This window comes from Lissotriton vulgaris, unplaced genomic scaffold, assembly GCF_964263255.1.
Source record: "Lissotriton vulgaris unplaced genomic scaffold, aLisVul1.2 SCAFFOLD_1818, whole genome shotgun sequence".
Taxonomy (NCBI): Eukaryota; Metazoa; Chordata; class Amphibia; order Caudata; family Salamandridae; genus Lissotriton; species Lissotriton vulgaris.
In genome coordinates, this window is record NW_028242090.1 from 456,929 (window position 1) to 472,184 (window position 15,256).

The window sequence follows — 15,256 nt, forward strand, 5'->3', positions numbered from 1 at the left end:
TCTCTACAGCACGATGGCTCATCAGGTTCTATTATGGGCATGTATGCAGTTACAATCCCTGACACCCGGGCAATTGGTGTTTCAACTGATAGATGGTGGTTAGAGGTCCCGAGCCAGAACTCCCCAGGGCGTCGCTGCGAATAGTGAGCTGGAATGTAAGGGGCATGGTGGATAAAATAAAGAGGGGCGCTGTTCTGCGACAGGGGAAGAAAGAGAAGGCAGATATCCTGCTGTTGCAGGAGACACACTTCCTGGGCACCAAAACCCTTAGTTTGCAGCGCTATGGATATCAACAGGTGTACCATGCCGGTTTCGTTAGGGGCTGTTTTGATTCACCACAGGGTGTCTTATGTCCACTCCACACAATGGGTAGATGCTCAGGGTAGATATGTCTTTGTCAAAGGAACGATTGGAAATGAACCCGTGGTTTTCGGAAGTGTGTATGCTCCTCCCCCGCTGCAGTGGTCGCTTGTTGAAAAACTATTCACCATCTGGGCCGAGATCCCAGACGTGATGGCTGTCATCGGGGGTGACTGGAATGATATTATGAATAGTCAGATGGATCGCCACAGACCTGGTGGTGAGCAGACGAGGGGCACCCCTACCAAGTTGAGCGATATGGTGAGAGGAATGGGCTGGATAGATGCATGGCGCTATCAACATATGCATAGCCGGGAATACACATATGTTTCTGCGGTACATAAATCCTTCTCAAGATTAGATTACCTATTCGTCCCCTGCGCTCGGATTGGGAGGGTGGACTCGACGGCTATACTGCCATGTGGTCTCTCTGACCACTCCCCTATCACTTTTAAACTCCTTCTGGACAGGAGGCGGCAACCGTTTCGATGGCGTCTCTCCACTTGGCACCTGCAACAAGACGACTACCAGTCTCACATGAGGGAGGCCATAGCACACTATTGGGAGGATAATGATGGGTCGGAGACAGATGATGTGACCCTCTGGGAGGCTCTGAAGCCCACAATCCTAGGAGTGGATATAGCTTGGTGTGCTGCGGCCCGTAGGACGCGTAGGGAGGGCCTGGAGAAGACGGCAGATCGGGTCCGCGACTTAGAAGAGCGGTGCACGGCGACCGGGGAGGACGAATACGTGCGACGGCTGTTGCAGGCGCAGAAGGATTCCGGATCTCTACACCTTGAGGAGTCACGGCAGGTGTGGCTTGCTACGCAGAGCAGAATATACCAATGGGGGGATAAGTCCAGCACGATGCTGTATAGGCTCTGCCAGGGCACGTTCCAGGCACAGACCCTGCCGGCTCTTCAAAACGTGGCTGGAGATACTTTGTTAGCCCCCGAGGAGCTTGCAGACAGTTTTGCGCGCTACTATGCGGCGCAGAATGCCCCTCGGGAATCCCTCCCTGCAGAAGCTATTGATAAATTCCTCGCAGACCTCCCACCACAGGCGATATCGGAGGAGGGGCGGGATCGTCTTGAGCTTCCGTTGTCAGCAGAGGAATTAGGAACAGCCCTTGGGGAGTTGAAGGCAGGGAAGGCCCCCGGACCCAACGGGTTCCCGTGTGAGTTCTTTAGGAAATACCACCTCCAGCTGGGGGCGCATTATAAGAGAGCGCTGGATGCGGCCAGGGAGTGTGGCCGTTTACCGGCAGATTGGAGACATGCCGAAATAGTGGTCTTTTGTAAGCCCGGGAGGCCCCCCGAACGTCACGAATCATATAGACCCATATCGCTTCTAAATGTTGAGGCGAAGATATTGGCTAAGGCCCTCGCCAATCGCCTCCTTCCATATATCACTGACTTGGTCCATCCGGACCAAGCAGGATTTATGCCGCATAGAGCGACGAGACACAACATTAGGCGTGCTCAGGTGGCGGTAGAGATGATGCAGGCCACAGGAACCCAGGCAGCACTTCTACTGGCCGACATAGATAGAGCCTTTGACTCGTTGGGTTGGGTTTACTTGCATGCGCTCCTGCCTCACCTGAATCTTGGACCCCAGTTTTTATCGTACCTAAAGCTGCTGTATACCGACTTGACGGCTTCGGTGAGAGTGGCTGGGGCTGTATCCAACGCCTTTCCTATCGGAAGGGGCACCCAACAGGGGTGTCCCCTCTCGCCATACCTGTTTGCCCTTGCCATGGAACCCTTGGCGGCGTGGGTGCGAATAGACGCACAGATGAGGGGCTTCGAATGGGAGGCCGGGCCATCGGACAGGATCGCGCTATACGCCGATGACGTGCTTTTCTTCCTCGCGGACCTCAATAGGTCAGGACCGAGGGTCCTGGAAATTATGCGGGTGTTCGGGGAGGTATCGGGGCTCAATCTAAATGTGCGGAAGTCCACACTGTGGACACTGGGGGACGGTACGGAGTTGGGTGCCTGGGCATCGGCATTGCAGGGGGCGACTGGGGGCCTTAAGTATCTTGGGGTGTTCCTGACGGACATACCTGGAGTCTCGTGGGAGCGCAATGTTGTCCCTGTCTGGGACCGGGCCTGGTCGGAAATGAAAACATGGTCCCGTATGCCCCTGAATCTCTATGGCCGCTCGGCCATTTTCAAGATGGTGGCCCTCCCGCGCCTACTCTATCAACTGCAGAACAACCCCTACCCTATATCGCCGCAGTGGTTTCATCAGGTCAATTTGGCACTAGGTCAGTTCCTCTGGGCCGGGGGTGCGGTGAGAGTGGCGCTCCGTACCTGCTTCCTCTCCACATATTGCGGTGGATTGGCATCTTCGGATGTCTTGTCCTATTATCAGGCGTCCCACTTGTTGGTATTGAATGAGTGGTGGTATGGGGATCGGGGAGATCTGGCGTACGCCCTGGAGAGGTATCTGATGGAGCTGGACACCCTACATACTATATTGTATTCGGCTGGAAAGAGGTAGAGGCTCCCGGTGGTCACACAGGTGGTTTTCCAGATCTGGCGACAGGCGCTTCACCGCATGGGATGGTGGAACAGACTGACCGAGGAGACTCCATTGTGGCAGAACAGTCGTTTACCGGCTCTGGCGTCCTTACAGGGGTTCCGCGGCTGGGACGCGATAGGAATCTCGGCGTTGGGCCACGTAATGAAAGGCACGACCCTAAAATCATTCCAAGAGCTGAGGGACGAATATAATATGCCCCAAACCCAGTTCTTTAAATATTTGCAGTTCCGACATGCCATCTCCCCTGCCCTAGAGGGTCTAAACTCCTTACCTGAATTCAGCCCTCTGGAGGCTAAGGTATTCATGGGAGAAATGGAGGTAAAGAAAATATCCTGCATTTACCAATCATTGGTTACACACTGTTCCCCCTCGCTTGATAAGCTGCGGACCACATCAAATCTCATAAATAAAGAGGCCACCCATGTTAAAGGTCACCTTCTGGACCCGATATTTTCTAATATTAGACAGATTGACTCTAGGCCTCCACTTCCCCTTCCCTGGTCCGATCATTTCTTAGTACCCTTCTCTTGGAAAACCTGTACGGATGTGCGTCATGTAGCAGTACCTCGCACCTTAGAGAGGGCTTGGCCCAAGCTATCCCTGGAAAGTTTAACCCTCACACTTGAACAAACTGCTCCTTCGATAGAGCCAGATCCGTTAGTGGCAGATATAAGCTTTCGTAACTGGCTGAACAGCTCCCTGGATGCAGTATTACCCTTGAAAAAGGTAACAAAGAAAAGTAGCATATTTAAATCACCGTGGTACACTACAGAGCTTAGAGATCTCAGGAAAATATGCAAAAAACTGGAACGCAGGTGGAGGAAAGAATGGGCCATCAACAACAAAGCGGCCTATCTATCTGTCTTGAGACTCTACAACATTTCTCTGGCATTTTTCGAAGATAAAATCAAAATGTCATCCAATTCATCTAGGGAAACTTTTAAAATAGTAAAACAACTCCTTAAGGTACCCTCCTCATTAAGCACTCAGGAAGGCACAGAAGCAAGATGCAACCAGCTAGCGGTTTTTTTCGATACCAAAATCCAAAGAATCCTCGAAAGTCTACCATATAATGCTCCAATTCTTTTTTTTTTTTTGAAAACCTTTATTGACATTTCAACCAAATACAAGCATGGGCCTACAACTCCCGGGGCTGGCTGCTAAGCAGTTAGATTCGCAGAGAACAAATTTTAAATCACATGCAGCACCTCAGGGAGCAGAATCACCATGCTAACAGGATATAAAAGGTTTTCATTTTATAATATAGGATGGAAGGATCAGGTGCCGAACAATTTCCCAGCAGCGAAAAATGGCAGGCAGAATAGTAAACGTGTCAACAGTAAACTGCAATCGGTCAAATCAATGGCGCTGAAACAAACGGTTCAGGATATGAAGGAATATTGCGGTCAATTCGCGCCTGCTAGTCACCTGTCCTAAGACCCAGAGAACACCACGAAAATTGAGGCACAGATGAAAAAGCAGTGATCGATACCAAAGGAAACCCACTGCACTGACCCGGAATAAGAAAAAGACAAAGAAAAAGAAGAGAAGAGAACAAAGGCCATAGAAACAAAATAGAAATGAAAAATCCCCTCCCCCAACCCCCCACCCTGCACCCCTGCATATGACTATGGCCCCCCCCCCCAGCAGTGTGCCTGTCGCCCGAGAACCAAACCCGAAATTTAGAAGAAACAGAGAAAAAGAAGAAAGAAAGGAAACCCCATCCAACGGGGAAGTGGAGGAGGGCGATAGTCTCTGCGCTCCCGGTCTCTCCCCCCGCCCTAACAAAAGGGGCCCCCCTAAGCCAGCACGAATAAAGTTGACCACCCTACGAAAATACCCCGGGGGGAACCACAAACCCCCCGCCCCGGAATCCGTCTGTTAATGAAGCAGTCCCGTTACCAATAGATCCATCGCAAACAATTCAACCCACATTTTCAACCTAGGCCCCGTCTATCAAAGTTGCCGAGTCCCTCGGATAAGTAAAGCCCCATCTCCGGAAAGTCAAGAGTCACACAGTAGCAGCCAAAGCTTGGGCCAGCAAATGGGAGAGGAATAGCAGATCCCAACGCACACGGCTTGCACAAACGATGTCCCTCCCCGTCTCCGACGCCAAGCATCGTTACATCCGCCATGTTGGGAGACCGATTGGGGAGGGGGTGCGACTCGTTCCGATACAGATTGTAGTGTAGGCCAACAGTGTCCAGGATGGGGGAAGCAGTGAAATGTTCCGATAACTGTAGGACCGATGTTTCCGAGAACTTAAGAGAGTCATCAATCTCAGCACACACGATGAGTTCCATTTCTTCGGGGGCAGGCACTGCTTCCAGCACCGGGTCCAGACGCGTCACTAGGGCGCCCAACAGGAAGCAAGTCGGCTGCCGGGTCTCAAAAATCAAATCAGGGCTTGCTCCCGGTCCTATGATCCCATCTGCTGCCGACAGCAAAAGGTTGACCTGGGCCCTCATCGTCGCGCGAAGCGCCGCAAGTTCCGCCATTACCATCCGCAAGGAAGGGCCACATTGAGCCCGTTCCGCCAAGTTCAACACGTCCGCAGGCATAACGATCCCCACGGAGAGGCACCTCCTCCGGGGCAGGATACGCCGGAGCAGAATCAAGCCGTGAGGGACGGGCCAGCAGTACGCAGCAACGCGCGGCAGGACCCCCACCCCGGGGCACCAGCGGTGCTAGTGCCGGGCCTCCGGGCCGGGGCCCCCCGCGACGCAGCACCGCGCGCCACCCGTCACCTCCCCTCAGGTACAGCACCAGGCAGCAGATGGTTGCGAAATAGTCCAGAGAAATTTTCAAAAGTTCCAAGGACCGGACCCAACCACTCTCCTCAGTCCATTGTTCTTCACTTTGGACCCGGGTAGACCAGCAATCGAGACCCCGGCTTCCAGTCTGAGTTAGGCCTCAAACCATTTTCGATGTTACTTCACCCCAGATCATCCGAAAAATTCCGTGGTCACACCATCGGGGTGCCGACTAGTTCACCCACACGAATCCGGGGCAGGAGATCAGGATATTCGACAGGATAAGCGAGCGTAGGACGGAGGTCAGCGGAGCCGGGAGACTATGCGGCCATCTTGGTTGGTGTCGTAGCTCCTCCTCCAATGCTCCAATTCTTGATGCTGATGCCCACCTGGCTCTCACTTCTGGTCCCTCTCTAGACTCCTTCACCTGTATTTCCAGGGAAGACTTCTGTAAAGTCTTGGCATCTATGAAGAGTGGCTCTCCGTCTGACCCCGCACCCATGTACATTCTTAAGCGGATCTCAGACACCATTGCCCCCTTAGCAACTGAGCTCCTAAATGCCTCACTCACCTGCAGGGTCGTTCCACCTTGTTTGGAAACAGGCCATGGTCAAAACCCTTTTCAAAAAAAACGGGGCTTGATCCTTCTGACCCGGCCAATTTCCGCCCGATTTCGTTGCTAACAGGCCTCAGCAAAATTGCAGAAAAAATGGTCAACTAGCAGCTCTCCTTGTTTATGGAAAACAATAAGTTGCTGCGTAACTTCCAAACGGGCTTTCGCCCGGGGCAGGTCACTGATACAGCCCTGATAGTGGTTACGGAAGAAGCAAGGTGTATCTTGGATTCAGGAGGATCCGCTGTCGTGATCCTCCTGGATCTAAGTGCAGCGTTTGATACGGTGGAACACAACATCTTAATACATCGTCTCACGAGACTGGGCGTAGCAGGCATGGCCCTGCAATGGCTTACAAGTTTTCTGAATAATCGAACCTTTCAGATCTGGGAAGGCAGCGCACTCTCCAAATCTACCCCCCTCCAGTGTGGAGTCCCTCAGGGCTCCTCTTTGAGCCCTACTCTTTTCAACGTATCTATGGCCCCACTGGATGAGGTGGTTGCTCCTTTTGGGATTAAAATAGTCACCTATGCGGACAACACCCAATTAGTCGTCTCGCTAACCCAACAGGAGGGGTGTTGGGACAATCTTTCTGCCTGCCTTGCCGGAATATATTCCTGGATGACCAGTTCGCGGCTTAAACTGAATGGAGCAAAAACGAAGATTATGCTCCTGGGCCACCGTCTTACATCTCTCCCCAAATCTATCTGCCCCCCCTGTTTAGGTGAGTTGCCCGCACCTAAAGACAAAATTAAAAGCTTAGGGGTGTGGTTTGAGCCCGACTTGACCTTTAGGACTCAAGCACACAAAACCGCAGGCATATGTTTTGGCCTACTCCGGTCTGTGCGGAAAGGTCTCCCACTCCTGCCTCTTCACTCCAGGAAATTACTAATCCAGGGGCTAATACTATCCAGACTGGATTATAGCAACGCCCTGTTTTTAGCAGCTCCTCAAGCAACCATCAATACCCTTCAACGGGTTCAGAATTCAGCAGCTAGGCTGCTTACCGGCGCCTCAATAAGATCCTCGGCCAGATCGGTCCTGAGAGCACTTCATTGGCTGCCAATACGCGAAAGAATTGCCTTCAAATCGCTATGTATTACCCATAAGGTTCTCCAGGGTAAAGGAACCCCTATTCTCAGGAGTTTGATTTGCCCCTATAAGTCTTCTCGGGATCTCCGTTCCGACCTCGGAAATCTGGCCAGGGTTCCCAGAGTGAGGAAGGTGCGCACTGGGGGACGGCGTTTCTCGGTGAATGCGGCAAAGCTGTGGAATGCCCTCCCTGGCTGGATTCGAACGGAACCCTGCCACTTCAAATTCCAGAAGTTTCTTAAAACAATTCTTTTTCCCAGTGACCCCTAAGTAACGGTACCCTCTTCAGTTTGCTCTCTGTTCTTTTCTGTTAGCGCTGGGACGCTTTCGGGCAGCCATGCGCTTTATAAATTAAATTTCATTTCACATGGGAGGGAGACGTGGGTGAACTAGAAGAAGAGGATTGGAGGGAGGCCCTTGCTGCCCCTAGAGGTGCGGCCGTTGCCGTACGATTACGATTTATCCAATTCAAATATCTACATAGAGCTTACTATACTAGAGAGAGGCTGTGGCGAGCTGGTTTGATTGCGTCCCCTGAATGACTGAGATGTGGTCGGGAGGTGGGCACCTTCCTGCATACAGTATGGTCCTGTGGAGCACCGGAGAGATTCTAGACAGGTGTTTGGGACTGTATGTCTGAAGTATTGGGTTGGGAGCTCCCCCGTCCCCGCAGCTGGGCCTTCTCCATGTAATGGAACAAGTGGGTGACAATATTTATAAACGGCATTTACTGCTCCTTGGCCTTACCGTGGCCAAGAGGGATGTGGCCCGCGCCTGGAAGGACCCCAGGCCCCCCCGGTGGGAGTGTGGAAAAAGGGATTAGATTACTGTATGGGGTTGGAGCTTCCAGTGTTTGAGGCCCAAGGCTGCCCCAGGAAGCACTACAAAATTTGGAAGAGATGGGCGGAGTACAGGGGATTGTGGCTGAAGCCGCCAGCACAGCGTGATGTGGATGCAGGACAGATGCATTTAGAACCTGAGTGAGGGAGAGTATGCTTTACCTGTTTCATAATTATTTTCTTTCTTAGACCTGTGTGGACATTGTGCGAGGGGTTAGGGTGGAATCCGGGAGGGGGTAGTTAATACGGGGGCAGGGGGGTGGGAGTGTTGTAGTAATTATGCTTCTTTGAACTACTGTATTGATTGCTATTCAGTGCATTTTGATTATATGCTCACAGCCCCTCCGGTGTTCGGAGTACTGTGGTTTACTTGCAATCTCTCACAAGAAAACAATAAAATTTAGTTCTGAAAAAAAAAAGTAAGGGAGGCAGACCTAAAGGAAGGAAGACAGGCAAAAAAAGGAAGGTAGAGGGCAAAAAAGGAAAGAAGGAAGGCTAACAGGAAAGAAGGAAGGGAGACGGGCAAAAAGAGAAGGAAAGAAGGCAAGGAGGAGGAAAGGAGGGAAGAGAGTAAGAAGGCAGAAAGAAGGATAGAAAAGGGAAGAAGGCAAGAAAGAAAAAAGGTAAGAATGAATGAAAAGAAGAAAGAACAAAACGAAAGAAAGAAGGAAAAAAGAAGGAAATAAAGAAAGAATGAGCAAAAGAAAAAGAAAGAAAGAAAAGAAAATGTAAGAAAGCAAACAAATAAAGAAAGAATGAAAGAAAAAGAAAATGCAAAAAATAAAGAAAGAACAAAAAGAAATAAAGGAAAGAACAAAAGAAAGAAGGCAAAACAGAAATAATGGAAGCAAAAAGAAAAAAAGAAGTGAAAAGGGTAAAAAATAAGAAAGGAGGAAAGAAAGAAATACGTCAACAAAAGAAAGGAAAGAAAGAAGACAAAAAGAAAGAAAGAAGGCAAAAAGACAAGGAAAGAAAGAAAAAAAAGTAAAAAAGAAGGAAGGCAAGAAATAAAAAAGGAAAATATTAAAGACGACAAGAAATATAGATGCAAAAAAGGAAAGAAAAAAGGAAAGAAGGCAAAAAGAGAAAGAAATAAAGAAGGAATGAATGGCAAGAAAAAAAGAAAGAATGGAGAAAAAAGAAGGAATGAATGAAGGAAAGAAAGAAAAAAGAATGAAAGAAAGAAAAAGGGAAAGAAAGAATGAATAAAAGAAAAAAGAAGGCAAAAAGAAAGGAAGAAAAAGAAGGAAAGAAGGCAGAAAGAAAGAATGAAAGAAAGAAAAAAAGAAAGGAGAGACAGAAGTAAAGAAAAAAAATGTAAGAAAAAAGGAAAGAAAAACGTAAGAAAGAAGGAACGAGAGAAGGAAGGAGAGAAAACAAAAAAGAAAGCAGGACAAAAGTAAAAAAAGAATGCAAAATAGAAAGAAGGATGGAAAATAAAAAGAAAACAAGGAAAGAAAAAAGGATTGAAAGGAAAGAAAGAAAATGGAAGAAGGAAGAAAAGAGGTTTCACAGTATAAAATATTGGATACTAAAACTCAATGTTTTAATAAAACTGTTACAAGTGTGTTGTAAATTAAACACGATAAAGTTTTGTTTTCTTCCTGGGCAAAATTTGTTAAAGAACTATTGGTGAAACTGAGTCCAGAAACACAATATGGTATGTTGTGGAATAGCAGTAGTTAACTTCAAAAGGAATTTACAACAGCACTAGAAGGAGTCAGGAACTGATATACCTGGAATGTGGCCATCGCTCACTTCAAATGCTTCCTTCTATCACATCGGGCAACACTGGTCCTAAAGGGAACTACAGTGTGTGCAGATATCCACCTTGTCAGGGACTGTCCGGGACTATGTGGGGAACACAGTCATGGACTTGGACAAGGACTGGGAACTGGGTAGAAGACGTACACAGAAAGGAGGAGTACAGTGCTGCCCAGGATCATACAGGGAGTCAGAGGAGAAAAGGGATCCAAAGGGCAAGCCTGTACAAGTGAAGAAGATGGGTAAGACTCAGAAAGGAAGGGCACTCACAAGGCAATTTAGCATTCAGATTAACTACACCCAAGACGGACGTGCAAGACATATATATAATACAACGTTAACAATAAAGGGGGTGTGGGGTAAAGCACTCAGGAGCTCCACATGGTAAGACTGAAGTTCAGTAAGTTTCTTACCCGCAATTGTTGTTACAGATACTGACTGCAAATACCCACATGTAGGATATGCATGCAAAGGCAGGGTCTGTGGTGCTTATACCTATAGTGATGTTATAAATGTAACTCAAAGATAAAACTCACAGTGAACAAGAAACACCACCTAGGTAGTCAGCTGAGCCCACGGATCCTGTTGATCAAACAGGAACGCGCAAGGCAGTAACAGCAAAGGGGTAGAACTAAACACAAGCACAATAGACAAGGAGCTAGCAAGGAGGAGTGCTTAACAGGAAAGGAAGGAAATGACAGGGCACACTTGGCAGAAAGCAGGTAACAAACATACAAGTTAACAGAAGTAAGACAGCAGAATAGAAAGGCAGCAAATTAAAACTGGAACCAAGGAAATGGGAAGCAAGGCAGGGACTGGAAACGGATATACAGAAGGGGAGGCTACAAGGGTATACTAGAATAGAGCAGGTTAAGGAATCAAGAAACCTAAGTCACATAGAAGGCAGTGCTGGGGCAAGAACAAGAAGTGAGCTAAGGCTCAGGAGTCAAGGCAGCACTGAAGACAGTGTTGGTTCAGGAACAGGGAACTACCAAAGCTTCAGGAGTCAAGGTAGCACAGCAGGCAATACTGGTTCAAGGAAACAGGACATAGCTACAGCTCAGGAAACAAGGAGTCAAGAGAGCACTGCAAGCAGTGCAAATCAGGAACAAGAAATAGCTACGGCCAGGAACAAAGAATAACTATAGCTCAGGAACTCGGGAAACAAGGTAGCACTGCAGGCAGTGCTAATTCAGGTACAGGGAATAGCTATAGCTCAGGAACTTAGGAAACAAGGTAGCACTGCAAGCAATACTGGTTCAGAAGAAGGGAAACTGCTGCAGTTCAGGAACAAGGAATACTAAGGCTAAGGGGTCAAGGTAGCACTGCAGGCAGTGCTAATTCAGGAACAAGGAAAACAGCAGCAGGTCAGGAACAAGGCATAACTAAAGCTCAGGAAACAAGAACAGCAAAAGCTCAGGGAGCACTGGAAACAAGGATCGGTCTCACCGGTAAACAGCTACAATGACCAACCTTGGCCTGAAGGGAGCTGGGCTTAAAAGAGCTCACAGTAATCACATGCAGCAGGTGTGAGCAGGCTAGCAGCAGACAGCCACAGGTGAGCTGAATTCCTCCACCCATCCTTGGCCTGCAGGGGTGGAGACAAAGCAGTGAGCAGGGAATTCTGGGTAATTTAGTTTCAGGCATGAGTAGGCTGGCTTTAAGTCTAAGCAGGCTGGCTGTCACAAAACCTGGCATGGATTGGGAATGGATGTCAATTCCCAAATAGTGTCCAAATGGCTGGAAGTCAAGATATGCATACAGGGTAGTGTCTGGAGGCATATTGGAACACTGGAAAGCCCCACAATTCGGCCCCCTGGTGGTGGGCACGAGAGCACAGGGAGCGAATCGTGACACAACTTGTGAAAGAGGAAAATGCAGCCACTCAAAATGACCATAAGCATAAGTCCTATGCTGTATGGACAGCAGCCAAAATGAAAATGGCACGACAACCAGTGGCGTAACTAGCCTTTTGGCCGCCCGTCGGTGTATTGAAGAGCTTCCTCCGGCTGAAAAGCGGGCAGGGGGTGCTGGCGATTGCTGCCCCAAAATGGCAGGTAAGAGCGAAGAGCGGGGGGACTCGACTCGTGCCGCGCCCCACCCCCCTTGCTACGCCACTGACAACCACAGACCAATAGGTGAAGAGAGGCGCATGAAAGTATATTTTACATATTATGTAGTAAAATGTAATGCATTGGCTAATGCTAGACCTAAATAGCAAACATATGCTATATCAAACAAGCACAACACCATTGAAATCACTAGGGATACTACCATCTTTCAATACTCTTGCTTACAACAGGCATAATTACATTGCCAATGCTGGGTACAAGCTTGGGTCTGTAGTCAGATGGCATAGTATATAGTATAAAGTGGTTTAGGGTCATGGAAATTGTTATGTGATGTTTATGCATTTTTGACCATGCCCCATCTTTTGCCTTGTTTAAGGCTGCACTAAAAGAACTCCACCTTTGGATCTGCAGTTATTTAACATACTCTACATGGTGCTATGCATTTTGTCACTTTATAAAAGATAGCAATCAATGTCTTTAAAATGATGTATGCATTAGCTTGGAGATTCATATTGATTTTAATATGTATTATTATTCATCTTTGTTTTATCATGCTGTTATGTTATGTGGACCTCCGTAAGAGTTCTGTATCATCATGAAATAAAAACTGTAAACTGGCATTGTCAATAATGTTGTTTCAATAAAGCATTATTACCTAAATTCATTGTGTGCTAGAGTCTTCCTTTTACATTGAGCATGCTGTCACTGTAGTTTAGGACCAACCAATAGGAATCTCTGCACTCCAAAGCAACAGGGCAAAAGCCCAACCTCCAGAAATGCTTGAATAATGATAAAACATCTCCCGGGGCAATAACACAATGATCTGGGAGTCTTAGGGCAATCGATTTAACACACTTACTGTGGGGCTGCTGCACATCTTGCAGCCCCCAAATGCTTTCATGCTTTCTACAAATGTTGGCAGTGTCTGTGCTCCTTCTGGGATACCAGTAAGAAACATTATGCTAATGTTTGAGTGCCCACAGTGGAGTCTGGGCCACTCATATTGCCTGAAGCCTGCATATCAAATTAGAAGCTTCACTGTTTGTCAGTGATGCTTTTTTGTTACTTTATGGGTGGCCTTGTGCTACACCTGGCAATTTTTGGGCGGCTCAATTGCTCAGGTTTGCTGTTCCAGGGAGCTGGGTCCCCAGAACAGAACTGACGTGTCTAACCCTTGGGAAAGGGGTCACCAGGGTGAAAGAGGGTATGGGGAGGGGTCCCATGGAGCACCCTCCCATTTAAGTTAAATAATGAAGGTGATGCCAACCACCAGCTTTGGCCACACCATGGGTATTTTTGGTAATCTGGTGGAGTGCTTTGTGCTTTATTTTCCCCCGGTCCACCCCCAGTGGACCAAACACCTAGGGCTGTATTCTCCAGTGCCGTAAGGTCAATACGCACAAGGGAGGTGTCATTGTGCTTCTGGTGGTGAGCTCCAGCCACTAGGAGAGGATTATTCTGGCCTCCTGGCCTTTAAATGCATGTATTTCATGAAGCTTGGTTCCTAATGTTCCTGATGTTTGGGCACCTACCTTCGCCCATGAGCTTCCTCAGCAGTCCCTCTGCAGCCAGCCAGCAGAGTTCTCTCCCTGCCACACTCCCCAGGGTCCTTGGTGTTGGCCATCTTGAAGGGCACCTGTGTGTCAGTAGTAGAGTCAACGTCCCCTCCTGATGGAGACCACCTATCTGTAGGACCAGTCCATAGAATCTCCAGTGGAATCCTCAGGCGACCCAAGAAGCAGATCTACACCTCTACAGTCCCTCAGAGTGCATAAGGGGACCAGCTCTACTGCCCCTTGAGGACTACTCTTAGCCCCTGGGTGGAAGCTGGCTGGGTCCAAAGGTCTTTAAATCCCTCCTTAGAATGGAGTTAGGTGGCTTCTCATTCCAACTGGTCAGTCCTCTAGCATCATCGCTCCCAGGTCCAGACAGATCTCGACAATCTCTGCTTTGTGCAAGGGGTTTTAAGTGGAGGGGAACGTTCTAAAAATTAGGCACCTCTGATCAATCTAGGGTGTTACATCATGAATTTAAATGAAATGAAAGCAGATTTATAATGCGCAGACTCAGCCCAATGGGCATCAAGGCGCCATCACTTTACCCCCTGCCCCAACCCTACTGCCCAGCATTCGGGGACATTTAAACAGGATGGCTTGAAGAGGTCTATGGAAAGACCTTCCCTTAGAGCTTCTGCCCCGACTTGAAGTGACAAGGATGGCTGATCCATTCTGCCCAAAACTTCAGAGAGTTCCCCGTCTGTATTTGGCTCCAGAGATCTGACCATACTCCTTTATTTCTGTGGGCTTGGGTTTGCTCAGGCCATGTACAGTGTGAAGAGCTGATTCCTACCCTCCTCTTCCTTTCACAGGAATTGGGTCAAGCACTGGCAAATGGCTCTATTGTGCAGAGAGGCCTTTGATCCTCCTGCTGGACAACAGAGTAATTAACTTGGCCCAGTATGGGGGTAAAAGGCCTGAAATCTAATCTAATAATGAGCTAAGCCAAGCAAATATGACAGATCTCAAAGTGCTTTAAGAAGTGCAGTTATGATGAAAGTGACATTGGATTTATACTCAGGGTTCAGATTTACCTTAAGATTGATACCTTAATGGTGCCTCTGGGCCTCAGTCTGGCGAAACTGTGCTGTGATGCAGGTTTCACCCCTAAAGCGTAAATCATTAAAGCTCAAAACCTTTTCAGTAATCGTTATGGATGTACTCCATGGATGCCCATTCATATTACAGGGCCCACACCAGGTCAGCATCAATCCCTGAATCCTTTCTATGACAGGCTAGCTCTGCACAGATAGGCTGAGCTAGACGGTAGTCTCACACACTCATCCCGCACATTTGTGCACATGGGTGTGCTTGTGTGTTTGTGTACGATCAGCACAACACCTTTTATTCTGGCTGTGCAGCAGTGGGCCTTATCTTAAAAGGTGGGCACTGATAAATAGCACACTTGGTCCACTTCCACAGAATTGACCTGTGAGTGAGACTCAGTTACTGGGACTAACTGATAGTAAAAGCTCAAAATCAGGGAGTCAAAAAGTGAAAAATCCAGGGGAATTAAATGGGCAGAACTCTTGCCCTTCAGTAGGGTTATGTGGAATTTATGCAAAACCCATATCTGGCATTTTTTTCAATTTCCTATAATGCAAAGTGCGTCTTAGTGTACAATTTTGGCATGAGGGCGATTTTTGTGCCAAAAAAAACC